The sequence below is a fragment of the Scyliorhinus torazame genome, chromosome 23 (assembly GCF_047496885.1).
Source record: "Scyliorhinus torazame isolate Kashiwa2021f chromosome 23, sScyTor2.1, whole genome shotgun sequence".
In the NCBI taxonomy this organism is placed as follows: domain Eukaryota; kingdom Metazoa; phylum Chordata; class Chondrichthyes; order Carcharhiniformes; family Scyliorhinidae; genus Scyliorhinus; species Scyliorhinus torazame.
Genome location: NC_092729.1, coordinates 45,287,663 through 45,303,148, shown reverse-complemented (window position 1 = coordinate 45,303,148; position 15,486 = coordinate 45,287,663).

Sequence of the window (15,486 nt, the reverse complement as noted above, 5' to 3'; positions counted from 1 at the left end):
GCACCTCCTTCACTTCCCTTGGGCTTTCCTTTACCACTCTAACAAACCCCACTGTCTTATCCTGTTTTACCACATCAGCCTTCCCAGTGCTTTTCTTCAACCACCAACACTGTGACTTTACATGACCTAGTTTATTACAGTGAAAACTTCTGAAATTTGTCATTTCTTTTCCACACTCCTGGATTTATTTTTTAATCTGAGGTACACTCTCTTTATTGTCTCCCAACACATCACCTTTACCTCTACCACTTGGATATTTCTCATGTCCCCAGTTTCTATCCCTCACCGGCTGACACTGATGTCGGAAACCAATCTTTGATTTATGAAATAATTCATAACCATCTGCCATTTCCGCTGCTATTCTCGCAGTTTTAACCCTCTGTTCTTCCACATGAGTTCTCACTATATCAGGAATTGAATTTTTAAACTCCTCCAAAAGTATAATTTCTCTGAGAGCTTCATACGTTTGGTCTATTTTCAAAGCAGCACGGTGGCATTGTGGATAGCGCAATTGCTTCACAGCTCCAGGGTCCCAGGTTCGATTCCGGCTTGGGTCACTGTCTGTGCGGAGTCTGCACATCCTCCCCCTGTGTGCGTGGGTTTCCTCCGGGTGCTCCGGTTTCCTCCCACAGTCCAAAGATGTGCAGGTTCGGTGGATTGGTCATGATAAATTGCCCTTAGTGTCCAAAATTGCCCTTAGTGTTGGGTGGGGTTACTGTGTTATGGGGATAAGGTGGAGGTGTTGACCTTGGGTAGGGTGCTCTTTCCAAGAGCCGGTGCAGACTCGATGGGCTGAATGGCCTCCTTCTGCACTGTAAATTCTATGATTAAAAAAAGCCCTTATCCACCTTTCAAAATTACTCTGTTTGAGCCTTTCAAACTCCATGTATGTTTTACCAAATACTTTCCTTAAATTTCTAAACCTTTGTCTGTAAGCTTCAGGCACTAGCTCATATACTTAAGATGGATTTCTTCACCTCCTCACACGTTCCAGACACCTCCTCCAGTAGTGACGCAAACACCTCACTATCTCTACCTACCAGCTTTGTTTGAATCAGTAACACCCACATGTCCTGTGGCCATTTCATTTGTTTCGCTACCTTCTCGTCAAACCTTGGCAATGCTTGGACATATTTAAATAGATTCCCACCAAGCCTTCGACTATGACGCTCTTTCTCACTATCCTCATCACTATCATCCAAATGTACGTTTCCCTTTACGTCTACCAATTTTAACTGATTGTCATGTTTCATGGCAATTTTCTGAAGTTCAAATTCGCTCTCTTTATCTTTTTCCCTGATCTGTATCTCCCTTTCGTTTTCTTTTTGTTCTGCTAGGGCTTTTCTTTCTTTTCTCCTTTCTTCTCTCTCGGTTTCTTTTTCCTCCCTCTCTTTCTCTTTCTGTTCCTCTCCCTCTTTCTATTTCGTTTTCCTCTCTCTCTCTTTCTATTTCTTTTTCCTCTCTCTCACTCTCGTATGCCAACCGCTTTAATTCTCTCATGTTCCATTTTTTAAATTTGCAACTGAATTTTTGCCATTTCCAATGAGTCAAACTCCATCTTAGGCAATTTTAAATGCTTCACCACCGCCATAATTACCTCATCTTTTCGCATTTTATCAGGTAATGTTAACTGCAATGTTCTTGACAAATCTAACAATTTGCTTTTCCTTTCTGTCTGTAAGGTACAACGTGTAACATTCTCCACCCCCAAAAACCTCTGAGCCTCTGAAAGAGCCATTGTTCACAACACTCTCCCCACTTAAACTAAAATACCACACTGGAAAAGCAATAATCCTTCACTGTCTTTACGTTCACAAAAGCCAATCCAATAGATAGACTTTTATCCCACTCGAGGCCGCAATTGTTATGGGCGAGGCGTTTTCAGAACCCCAAAATGTATCATGGAGTTCAACCAACCTCTCCCTTTAATGGATATGTTGTTTTCCGAGCACGCGGCTTTTTCCCCTAGGTGTGGGATTACAATTATGGACACGTGGGTTTTGAAACACAAAACACTGTTTATTCGATGAACTGAACTTAACATCTTAAATAAACATTGGATCTCTTCACACCCCTTACTTCAAAGATAACTCAGAAAATATTGCAACAGTAAATAATTCCTTAAAATGTTCCTTCAAACTTCCAAGAGACTTGACACCTTTAAACAGTATCACATCAGGTTAAATGATATACATTTTTTCTGTAGAATGGCAGAGATATATTAGCTTGGTTGTTTTCAGCTCCAGCACCTTGTTTTTTTCCTGCAGCTCTCTAGACACACACAGACACACACAACCTGCTTTCTTCAACTGCAAAACTAAACTGCAAAACGTGCAGCTCTCTGGAAACAAACAGACACACACACTGCTTTTAAAACTGCAACTAAAATACTGCAAAATGGCTGACCTGAGCTGAGCTCCATCCACTCTATGACATTACTGTTTTCTTAAAGGTACATTGCTTAAACATCGAGTTATTAAAGAGACTCTCGCATGACACCCGTAACAGAACTATCAGCTGGAATTTAATTTGTCAAACACTCTTCAGTACTACTCCCGCACTCCGTCTCCCCTTTCATCACCCCACCCCTCCCCAAACACCTCCTTCTGTCTTTACCGACGCTGCTGCCAATGTGTCCTGTCCTGCTGGAGGTGAATAAGTGCCGAGGTACAAACACAAACATGCACACAGCGATGTGCTGATAGATATAGACATCAGAGCGCCTCCATATTTAAGCTAACTGACTTTATCTTTTACCTCTCACCATATCTGTGGCTTGCTTTTAATCGCAGACGCTTTACTGTTAACCGCCTCGTCCTCCCTCCAACAGGTGCTGTCGTTCACCACTGGGATTCATCCGCTGATTTGTATCAAGGAATTTATGCAGAGATTGAAAATATTCCATCTTGCGGGACTTCTATTCATACAGAGGGCTCAGGTTTGTATTTACACTTCGTTAACTCAATCTTCACGGGGCAAATTGGTTGCTCCTTGATTCCTCATTTCAAATGGTGAAGTAAATAAATTGGTGCAATGGGCGGCCGTGCACTACCCAACGTGAAACAGTCGAGTCACGATGCTAATGTTTCTGTCCGTGAGATAACTCGTTGGTCTGGGAAGTCTCTCGGTGTTTTTTCCTTCTCCTGAAATGTGCAGAATAGAAAATACCGTTTGCATTTACCATAATCCCAGTATCTGGGTTAGTGAATAATAATCACGCCAATGGATGGCAGTCAATTATAAAGCGCACATTTCTAACCCAATATGCAAGAAGTGCAATGGCGAAGATTGTCAGGTGGATCGATATACAGGGAATCAACCAGAGGAGACAGATAAAAATCGGGGACTGCATCGCCTACAGTGATCTTAATATAATAGACTTCAAAGACAAGGGGAACGTGACCAACACTGCAGGTTGGAGAAGAGCTGAATTTCAGGAATTGAGAATACACTTGGGAAAAGTTAACAGAAACAGCATTGGGGACAAAACAATATCTGTCAACAATAGGTAACTTTAACTGTGTTACTAGAGAGAGTTCAAGAACCATACTGCCAAATAAACTAGAACAAATTAAAAACTAAAGAGGAAGCATGGAATGAATCAGGCAGCATGGAGCAATGAAGACAAAATGAAAAGTTAGCAATGCAGCAAGAAGAAAACATATGGCAAAGCAACGTGTGTGTGTGGGGGGGGGGGAAGGGGGGGGGGGTCATGTTCTTGTTGGATGGCCTGATTTATATTACAAGAAAACTTGTCTCTAAAGCTATACACAGTTCATTAACATTAAGTGTGAATCAAATATATACAAGGCGACTGGTGAATAACACTATGATACTGCACAAGCAACCCCTCTCTTCCAGCACCCTAGTCAGTCGGAGTGACCTGACTCTCACATTCACGAAGAAACAAATGAGACTCTTAGTGGTCAGTCGGTAAATTACACACAGCCATGATATCATTAAAGCGGAGTGTGGGAGGCGTGAGGGAAAAGGACGAATGTGTACGGGTGAGGAGAGAAGTCAAACAATTAATAAATGAAATAGATAAAATTCTAAAAGAGTGCAAAATAAAATAGTTTAATATAGAAAAGGAACATGACAAAAGAATAATGCCAAACGGAATACGGCCAATTATTGAAGAATGAGGTAAAATCAATAATTTAAATACTTCAAAAATAATATGAATTGACATATTGAACAAATAAAACTGAGAGAATACAGCTTCTTGTCAGGTGGAATGTAACCAAGTATTTTAAATGATTCTGAAGAGATAACAGAGGCTCCATTACAGATCTGTCATAATTAATAGGAATATACTAGATTTCCCGAGTCCTGGAAAAGAGTTATAATTGAAGCACCATGTAAGAAAATTAATTATGGCCCATCAGCTTTACATTCATGGGAGTGAACGTCATGGAATCGCTGTAATAGAGTAATATTGATAAACTATTTCACAATGGACAGTGAGCCTGAATTTCAAATGCAAAGCTTACTTCGCCAACATCATCAAATTCTCTGTAAAAGTAACAGGGTCGATCAGAGTAATGGTGACGATGTTATTGATCATGATTTCCACATGGTCCGTCGTAGGACGCCATTGGGTGGACAAGAGGGATTGAGTTTAGGAGCCATGAGGTCATGTTGTAGCTGTATAACACTCTGGTGCGGCCGCATTTGGAGTATTGCATGCAATTCTCGTCGCCGCATGATAGGAAGGATGTGGAAGCATTGGAAAGGGTGCAGAGGAGATTTACCAGAATGTTGCCTGGTATGGAGGGAAGATCTTATGAGGAAAGGCTGAGGGACTTGCGGCTGTTTTCGTTAGAGAGAAGAAGGTTAAGAGGTGACTTAATTGAGGTATACAAGATGATCAGAGGATTGGATAGGGTGGACATTGAGAGCACTTTTCCTCGGATGGTTGTGTCTAGCACGAGGGGACATAGCTTTAAATTGAGGGGAGATAGGTATAAGACAGATGTCAGAGGTGGGTTCTTTACTCAGAGAGTAGTAAGGGCGTGGAATGCCCTGCCTGCAACAGTAGTCGACTCGCCAACACTAAGGGCACTCAAATGGTCATTGGATAGACATATGGACAATAAGGAAATAGCGTAGATGGGCTTTAGAGTGGTTTCACAGGTCGGCGCAACATCGAGGGCCGAAGGGCCTGTACTGCGCTGCAATGTTCCATGTTTTATGTTCTAAGTGTATAAAGAGAACGAATCGATTGTGATTCTGGCTTCCTTTTGCTGCACTCTCGCTTCAATGTCCAAAAGTTGGGTTTTGAATCGGACGCTAGAATTAAAACAAGAAAATCAAGGCTGCTATTCCAATAAGGGTCTGTTCTATGGCCGGAGAGGCCAACTTTTGAGTGAGGCACGAAAGCGATGTCTTGTGTGCCTTGGCACGTGAACACAAACAAACCATAATACAATTTGGAAGAAGAGCAAGTAATCAGTTTATGGTGTCCTGGCCAATGTCACAAAAGCAGAGCATCGGATGATGATCACATTCGTTTCTGAGAGCTTACTGATTATCTTTTCTACACTGCACCAGTGACGACATTTCAAAAGTACCTCGTAAGCTTGCAAAATCACTTTAAGACTTTTGGCAATCGTGAGATACATCGAGCCAGAAGAAAAGTAAACGTATGACTAACTAGCAGACAACAAAACAGAAACTTCAGCGTCTGGTAAAGGCTGGTTGCTTAGAGTGGCAGAGCGAGGAAATATTGTTCCCCAAGGATCAGTGCATAATCTACATTAATAATAGGATTTCTGAAGTAAAATCTGAATTAGTCAAAAGCACCTCATTGGTAGGGAGATGGTGAGGATTCGGAAGGGTTTAGTCAATATTAAGGATAACAGAAATAATGTACAAGAAAACATTAATAACAATGCAGAATTGATATTGAAACGACATTTCAACGTCAGCAGCTGTGAATAATTACATTTTGTGAACAAAAATAAGGAGGAGATATATTATTTGGAAGCAGAAAATATTTGGGATCGTTGAGTAAATTGTCTTGTGAATTCAAACACAAGAAATAATCACAATATGGACGGAGTTAATTAAATCCATTGAAAGCCTTAGGAACCCCTTGGATACTCTATCTAGAGAACTGGGATTGGAAAGTAGTGGACCTGTTGGTCAACCTCTTAAAAAAAGTTTTGGCGAGACCATTTTTGGAATAGAGTTTCGCAATCCTTTCAGCATATCATCACAAAGATATTGAAGCAAAAGGGATTGTGCAAAAAAAAACCACCGGAGCTCAGGGGTTATAATAAAACAGAAAGACTGAACAAGCTAATCTCTTTCCGCAGAAGAGTGATTCTAGACAAACCCGCTTCCGTTTTCTGCTGTTGCTTTTGCCCGATTTCAAGTCTCTGAACGTGAGAGGTCAGCTTCTTAGAGCTGCGAAAGTGATTCTGGATCAGATATTCTGCTCACTGTCTCTACAGTAACGGCATTTCATCCAGTATTCACTGCTCTAATATGTGACATCTTACCAATAGGAATGAATTGTATTGTGGATTATTGTGTGTGACATGGGCAGCACCAACATTTATTGTTCCCGGATTTGGCGGCGTTGTTTTTTTTCTGTTTGAACCACTTCAGTACTTGCAGTGAATGTTCTCCCACACTCGAGTCCGATAACAATGTGTCGCAGGGCCGATTAAGGATTGATGTCCTGGTGTTCCGATATTCCAAACAACCGCTCCAATAACTGCCCACTTTTGTCTTTAACAGTCTCTGCTTCCATTAACTCCCTCAATCGAATGGAATATTACAACAATCACAGTTTGTGTGAAACGAATCCTGGATCAGAATACCCTGAAGGAAATTGTTCCCGTAACCAGGGTGAGTACATTTCATTGGCTGCCTTGGCGCTTTTTGGACTTTTCCCTCTCTGCTGTCTAAAACCCAAGTTACTCACCATCCTGACTTGGAAATATATCACTGCTCCTTCACTGACGCTGGTTCAAATTATTGGAAATCCCGCCCTGACAGAACTTGCAGCAGTTTAAGAAGGAACCTATAATATACTGACTGCAATGGTTCAAGAAGTCAGCTCACTATAACCTTCTCAAGAGCGTGGGCCTGGGCAATAAATCAATAAATGGTGACCCAGCCATCGATACTCACTTGCCATGAATGAATTTTAAAAACCGAAATACAAAACAAAACCCAACAAATACAATTTTCTCTCCCTACAATTGCTGGCAGAACTGCTGACATGTTCCAGCATTTGCTCTTTCGTTTCAAATTCAAGGCATGGTGTCATACAACGACTCTCTCAAAGATCGATAGATTGACGGGGTAGATTTAGTTTCAGAAATGATTGAAATACTTTGATTTGAAAAAAAATCATATCCATTGACTCGCTGGGACAAGAGAATTAAACATTCCGTTCCTAGTGTCTTCTCACAGGGTTTTCTTTACAGGCGGTGGTGTGAGAAAGATGTGTACAGTTTAGACAGGGGATTCAAAATGACTTCGAAACAAAGAATAGCCCATCCCAACACCACATGGTCCAATAATTCTCTTTCCTCTGATATCATCAAAGTAGAAAATGGAAGGAGTACCTGGGTAGATGTCATTATTTTTTGTTTAGTTTGTGATAGAATTAGATTTAAGGGAAACTCTCTCTTTCTTCGCAGCTGATTATCTATCTTGTGATTATGATAATGTTGAGACATAATCCGTTGACAATCTGGGCGATGACATCCTGCTGCACAGTGTTCCTGATGATTACTTCACACTGAGAGATGTGGACGGTGACTGCGCTACACTCGGTGAGCTAAATTACTGAGATTCCCACGGTCACCATTCCTCTGTGTACTACACCTGCGTGAATTCCATTGTAACCTGCGGAGAAGGTTGTCATTACAGGAAACGTAAATGCAACAACCAAATTTATCAACTTGCTCGCGGCAAATTGACACTGTCAGTGGCCAGATGTACTGGAGAATAACGCTCATTGGAAGAGATTGAAGATGGATTTTGGATTTGAAATAACTTCACAGCTATTGCACCCAGTGAGGAATTACCTATCTCCTTTTCATTTTCTTCTGGTAGGGCTATTCTTACCTTTCCCCTTTCATCTCTCGCCTTTCCTTTTGGTTCTGCTGGGGCTTTTCTTTCGTTTTCCCTTTCTTCGCTCTCATTTTCTTTCCCCCTCATTTCGTATTCAACCTGCTTTAATTCTTTTACATGTTCAAGCTGCTTTATCTGTAATTTAATTATTGCCATTTCCAATGATTCTGACTGAGTCTCAGGCAATTTTAAATGCTCAGCTACCGCCGCAAATACCTTTTATTTTCGTATTTTATCAGGCAATGTTAACTGTAATGTTTCTGCCAAATCTAAAAGCATTTTTAGTCTCTGTTTGTAAGGTACTGCGTGTGACCTTCTCAACCCCGAAAACTGCTGAGCCTCTGAAAGATTGTCCACAACACATTCCCTACTTAAACTAGAATACAACATTTGAAAAACAAACACAAATCATAGATTATCATAGAATTTACAGTGCAGAAGGAGGCCATTCGGCCCATCGAGTCTGCACTGGCTCTTGGAAAGAGCACCCTACCCAAGGTCAACACCGCCACTCTATCCCTATAACCCACTAACCCCACCCAACAGTAAGGGCAATTTTGGACACTAAGGGCAATTTATCATGGCCAATCCACCTAACCTGCACATCTTTGGACTTTGGGAGGTAACCGGAGCACCCGGAGGAAACCCACGCACACACGGGGAGGACGTGCAGACTCCGCACAGACAGTGACCCAAGCTGAAATCGAACCTGGGACCCTGGAGCTGTGAAGCAATTGTGCTATCCACAAGGCTACCGTGCTGTCCGCAATACGCTCACTGCTCACTGATTTCATGTTCACGAAGCCAACCCAATCACGAAAGGTAAACGTTTATCCTGGACGAGCCCCCAATTTGTTATGGGCCAGGTTTTAGAAAACTCGAAAGTATATCATGGAGTGCACCTGAGCTACAACAGACTTCTTCGGCGCTTTTTGTCAAAAACAAGCTTTATTCCAAGAATTCAGTTGACATTTTTATAGACACACACTGTAAGTATTTTTATCAACTACAAATATAAATAACCCACATAGCTACAGTAATCAATGTATCACCATGAATAAATTCCTCCCTTTAACTGTTCCAATTTAATAACAAGATCCAATAAACCAGTTAACGCCTGTTCAAAGGTGTGGCACAGCACACGCCACTCTTACTGTCTTTATGACTTGGTTATGGATACACCGGTTTAATTTCCAAAACAGCAGGTTTGAATTCCTTCCAGAAAACAGTTCTCACTTTTAAGTTATCAAGTAATCGGAAACAGCTTTTAAACTGAAGATAGAGACACACTGCTTTCCAACCTGTGCAATACAAAACCAGGACAAACTCGAAGCAAAAGTAAAACTCAGAGCCACAGCTACTTTCCAACTCAAAAAAGAAAGTAAAAACTCAGCGCCACAGAACCGCTCCACGCACATAATGACATCACTGAAGCCATGTGATAAGACAAAACATTTCTGAAAGGGATACTCCCACGGCGTCATTTTTAATAATCAATACAGAAAAAGTATCTCTGTAGTAACCCATTGGTGAACATCAGAGTTGAGAACGATTGGGCAATATTCTGCTGCAGCCGAGAGAGGATAAGGCATTAACCTGTGAAGTATTATAGTAGAAGATGAGTTAAGTTGGAGATTTCGCCTTGGGTCGCACTTCAACCGCCGACTTTTTGTACAAAAGAAACACGTGCTTACCTAGTGCGCCAATAAACTTAGCTGGTTGCCGATAGCTACCGAAGGCATGGGAATAAAAAGCATCGCACAGATGTCATCGCAACATGAATAACTCTCCTCCAGCTTCATGCACCCGAAGCTCACATTTCAATTTCTGTTTTAACATTTTGTAATTGTTCTGAAGCAAATGTTGCGCTTCATGTTCTGATGAGCAGCATTGATAATCGTGTCAATTTCTAAGATTTGTCAATATCGTCAATCAGTTCAGAGCAACTATTTCAGCGTCCGAAAGATGGGAACTGTCTCTAATGAGTCTCGGTCTGATAGCCTTTCATTTTCCTCTGACTTCATTTCCTAAAGCTTAACACCCACCATGCTGGAGACTGAGATTTCTGTGTTATATCATTTAGAATTCTCCCACTCCAAACTGGCGCTATCTTTTCAAAATAATAACAATAATAATAAAAGGAAAATTTAAAAACCTTTTTACTGCCATTTTTCTTATTTATAAACAGTTATATACATTTTTCTCAAGCGCATTAATTTACTTTACTCTAAAGAAAGGTTTTTTCTGTCCCTCCTTTAATTAACTTTATATACATTTCGCCATCTTCTCACTCGATCTATGGCCCCTCCCACCCCGCCCCCTCCCTCGTGTCCTGCACCTATGCCTCCCTTTTCGACCCCTTCACACGACGTCTCCTGCGGTTTTGTTTGCTTTGCATTCAGTGACTTGGGGGAGATGTCCCCCCTCCCACCTCCTCCTTTTTTGTGACTTTCCCGGATTTCCTATTTCCTAACCCCCCCCCCCCCCTCCTTCTCCCCGGGATTCGCATTCCTTTAGTTCCTCATCTAAATTGTCTTTTTCCTCTTTCCTCCACCTTTTTCTTCATTTCTTTCCTATTTTGTTATCTTACACCTCGTTTCTGGCCTCGAACATGTTTTGGAACAGGCCGAGAAACTGTCCTTATGTATACAGTAAGCCTTCCTCCGACCTTCGGATGTCATACTTAATCATGTCTAGTTGGAGAAATTCTGAAAGGCCAGCGAGCCAGTCTACAGCTATGGGTGGTGCTGCTTATCGCCAGCCGAGCAGGATTCTCCAGCGTGCGATTAGGGAAGCGTGTGTAGTTGTGGCTGCTCTGATACCCCGAAGATTGCCACAACTGGGCATGGTTTCACCCTTACTTCCGCAACCTTAGACATTGCCTCATAGATGGATGTAGAGAACCCAGCAAGTTTGGGGCAGGCCCAAAACATGCATCTGTGTTTGGCCGGGCCCTTCTGGCACCGTTCACATTTGGCCTACACCTCCAGGAAAAAATCTGCTCGTTCTGGTCAAGTGTTCTGTGAGGACCACTTGGAGTTGCATTATGCTGAGCCTTGCGCAGGAGGAGGTGGTGTTCGAGCTCTGTCCACTAACTGTCCATGCATTTTCCCTCATAGTCCCCCTTCTTTGCTGCTTGTCCCGATCAGGGAGCTCTAATAATGTGGTTTCTGGTGCCCGTGGGTACCCTATTGTCTCTTTCCGGAGGAAGTGTTTCATTGCCTGTCCTGTCGGTAGTCCCCACTTCTCCATCAGTTCGTCCAGTGTCGCTATTCTGTGCCCTATGTAACGGTCCCTGACAGTCAGTGTGCCTCCGACCTGACTCCATCTTTAGAAGATGGCGTCTAAATGGCTGGGGGGGGGGGGGGGGGTGGGGACTGTGATTGCCGCGTATGAGGGCCAGGGGGCATATCATAGTTAGCCCCAAGTGCTGTCTCAGTTGGGTCCACGTTCTCAGCGTGGCCGCTAACATTGGGATCGTTGTGTATTTTACAGGAGGTCTCCTCCATCTGCACCACTCTGAGTTGGATTCTTGTCCCCAGCCCCTCAGTCTTTCCGCCGTTGCAGCCCAGTTGCAGTATTGTAGGTCAGCTAAAGCCAAGCAAAGTTTGATTTACCTTCTTTGCAGTGTCGCTTTGGCAATTTTAGGGTACTTAACACCCCGCCCCTGTTGATCTCCAAATTTCTTTCTCTGTCAGTCTGGCCTCAATAAAAGTTGAGACGGATTCGCACGTAAACAGAAGTTATTTATTTAGCTTGCAAGCTTAATCATCTTACAGAAATGTAACAGGACATCCAGCCTCTTACACTCCAGAAAACGACTGACTAAAAGACAAAGGAATCTCTGCAAAATCAGTTCAAATGGTATCAAGTTTCACATACTCGACGGACATAGGTCAGCCTAGGTCCCTCCTGACCTGTTTAATCTATTCTGATTGGCTCACTTCCAATCCCTTTCTCTGGCCCCTATCAATGCAGCCTCACTCTTATAGACACACCTCTTCCTGCTTTTTCCATGCGGTCTCGAATTCCTTTGTCCCTAACTGCAAGAATCAAAGTGGCTTATTTCTACATTACATTAACTAGTATCTCTAAAGTAACTATTTTATATCACGTTCGTCATTCCCTCCTTTTATCATTCCATGATAACCGAACTATCCAATCTATAGCTACGGTTCCTCATCTAAAAAGATTCGTCGCTGCATTTCCAATTCCTGTCTTAGCCCCCCTTCATCTGCTTCACCCTCATGGATTTTAACAGTTAAATTTTTTTTCTCGGTGATTGGGGCGGTGATCTGATCCAGTGCACCCCGCATTTTACCCATCACACATTTAAGGATGGCCAGGCCCACAAAGATGCAGCCGATAGCTACCACTAGATACATGGCCATATTTATCAACCAGTCCTTCCATCCTCCAAATCCCCAGTTACCCCAAGAGCCAGGATCCTGCATCCCGTCCAAGTGATCCCGTATGCGATCCATAAATTTAGTGATGTTAGCAGTCAAGTCCTGAATCCCCATAATACACTTGCCCTGTACTATGGCGCATACCCCACCCTCACGGGCCAGAAGATAGTCAAGAGCATACCGGTTCTGCATTGCAAACAACCGTAGCTGAGACAACTCCTTAGTTATTGCCCCGAGGGCTCCCAAGGTTTCATTTCCCAAAATGGTAAGGCCGCAAATAAAATAATTCCGATCACTAACAGCCAAGGAACCCCCCACACCTCCCAGGGTCAATACACTCAGAATGCCCCACCCGGCTGAGTGGCCCCGGTTGGGTGCGAGAACCTGAGGTTTTTTCCAGTTCTCGCAAAATTCAGCAGAGACTGCCCGGCGTGCTAACTGATTATGCAGGTTCCACGCCGAAGGGCAGGGGACTGTGGTAGGGACTAGAGTCCCTATAGCAATTCGGCGGGGAAATGGGGATGACAAAACGTTGGTCGCCGTACCATTAAATAAAAAGTAGTATCCTTGTTCCGTGTGGAGACTAGCATCACAATCAGTATATCGGTTGCGTAAGGACCTCCCAGTAGCCCAGTTTATCCAATTTTGAAATGCCCATTCGGGCCGCCCAGCAATGCGGAAAGCCCTATTCCCGACAGTGATATGAGAGACATTCGCCCAGCCGCAAAGGAGCTGGAGGCCAGCGTTCAATGGAACGCAAGTGGTGCTATAACAAACGCATTGGCCAGACGCCTGGGTGATATGGCACCTCCTGTCCGTACAGGTGGGAAACAGACATGTTATATTTGTGTCCACCTCTACCAGCAAACAGCCATATCCTTCACTGCTGAAGCAATTCTCGTACGACCGGGAATCCCTATTGGGAGTGAAGTGGCTAGGTATGTACGCCCTCCACCGTCGCAGCCTATCGTACTGTGAATGGGAATTATCCCGAGGGAGGGGAAGGCAAATAGCCGGTGGTGCTGAATCCGGATCGTAAGGAAGAGTGACGTGCTCGGGCAATGGCTCGGAACGCTGACAATGAACCACCGTTTGGGGAGCGCCCCAAAGCGGTGAAACAGAAAATAACCGAGACACCGCTGCGGGGTTTGGGTAGCAGACAACCCGTCCCTGGCCATACAGACGGTGGTAAATCTGGTAGAAGAGATTCATACTACCCGGGTTTTCCTCAGTTTGGCCTTTAATTAACTTAAGTGTATCTCCCGGTAACCTACGTTCTAGCTGTACTTCCCTTCTCACACGCCCCGTCCTCTCTCTAGTCCCTTTCTCTTTCTCATGGTCTCTTCCTACACTCTTCTGACAGCTTGATGTTACCTTTATTGTACCACTTTTAACACATCCAAAATCAAATTTACATGTATTCCAAAAACAAGGCAATGTCCATATAATGTTCCCTTCCCATCGCCGGGACCGGTGCAGCTGCTTCATGACTCCCGCATTCTCCTTAACTTTGATGACCTTCCATGAGTCGATACCATGTCCTCGTATATGGGGGCAGTGAAGAACATCACCTGTGCATAGGTGATGTATCCTTGTTGATTGGTTGGGGCTACACAGATACATAATATTCCCCTTTTCCATGTCCATCGCCAATAACACGCCAAGCGAAGTGAGGCCAAATATCAGACAGACGATGCGTAGCCACTCCATCATGCTCCACACCTGTAAAATAGCACTGGAGAAGGGAGGCAGGTTAGTATCCGACCTTTTACAGTAGTGGAGATGGACTCAATTTACAGTGATGTAGGTGGACCCAAGCACTTCGCCCCTCCACTTTAACTGCTGTGGGGGTGGCAAGGAGAACTTGGAAGGGCCCATCCCATCGCGGCTCCGACCCCTTCCTAGTCCAATTTTTGACCATTACATAACTACCGGGCTGGACTGAAAGTGAGCTAGGTACTGGGGGCAATGGCTCGTGAGCCGCGCGGACTTGGCCATGGAGTTCCTTGAGCACTTGCGTAAGGGCCAGAACATAGGTGGTCATTTCCTCAGTCATCTGATGAAACTGAACCCGTCTGGGAACCTGCAGGCTCCAAGGATTTCTAAGAGGCCTGCCATAGAGAATCTCGGCGGGAGAGAGCCGGGCTGGTCCCGCAGGTGTAACCCGCAGCTGGAAGAGGGCAACGGGGAGCAACTTAAGCCATGTCAGTCCCGTGTCTGCTCTTAATTTAGCCAATTTAGTTTTGAGGGTCTGATTGTGTCTTTCAACCAACCCGGCTGCCTGCGGTCTGTAAGCACAGTGTAACTGCTGGCGTATGCCCAACTGGGAGCAAAACTCCTTGTTAATTTGTCCAATAAAATGAGGCCCATTATCAGAACTTAACTGAGCTGGTATACCGTACCGGGGAATGATTTCCCTCATCAAGACTTTAACCACAGTAGCAGCTTTATTATCGATAGTCGGATACGCCTCGACCCATCTGCTGAACACATCCACAATGACCAAAACATATTTGTAACATTGACACCTTTCCAACTCAATGTAATCCATTTGGAGCGTCTCAAAGGGACCACTGGGCAACGGGGTTTGCCCCTTCCCACAAGGGATACCTTTTCCGGTGTTATATTGCTGACAAATCAAACACCGATTACTGATACTTTGGGCCAACCCCTGCATTTTAGGGTGCCACCAAGTGTCCAGCAACAAATCACTAGTCCCCCGAGCCCCACAATGAGTTGCAAAGTGTACACATTCGATGACCCATAAAGCCAGCACATCAGACATACAAGTCTGATGTGCAGGCGTGGTCCATAAAGAGGAAACAGAATCATATGTACAACCTAACCGTTTCCACATTTGTTTATCACTCTCAGGAGCGTCCTCCTGTAACCTTATGACGTCTTGGATGGTTGGCATTGGCTTGTCAGAAGCAGACACATTCATAGTAGATCGTTTAGTCTGACTTAACATTTTAGGCACCAT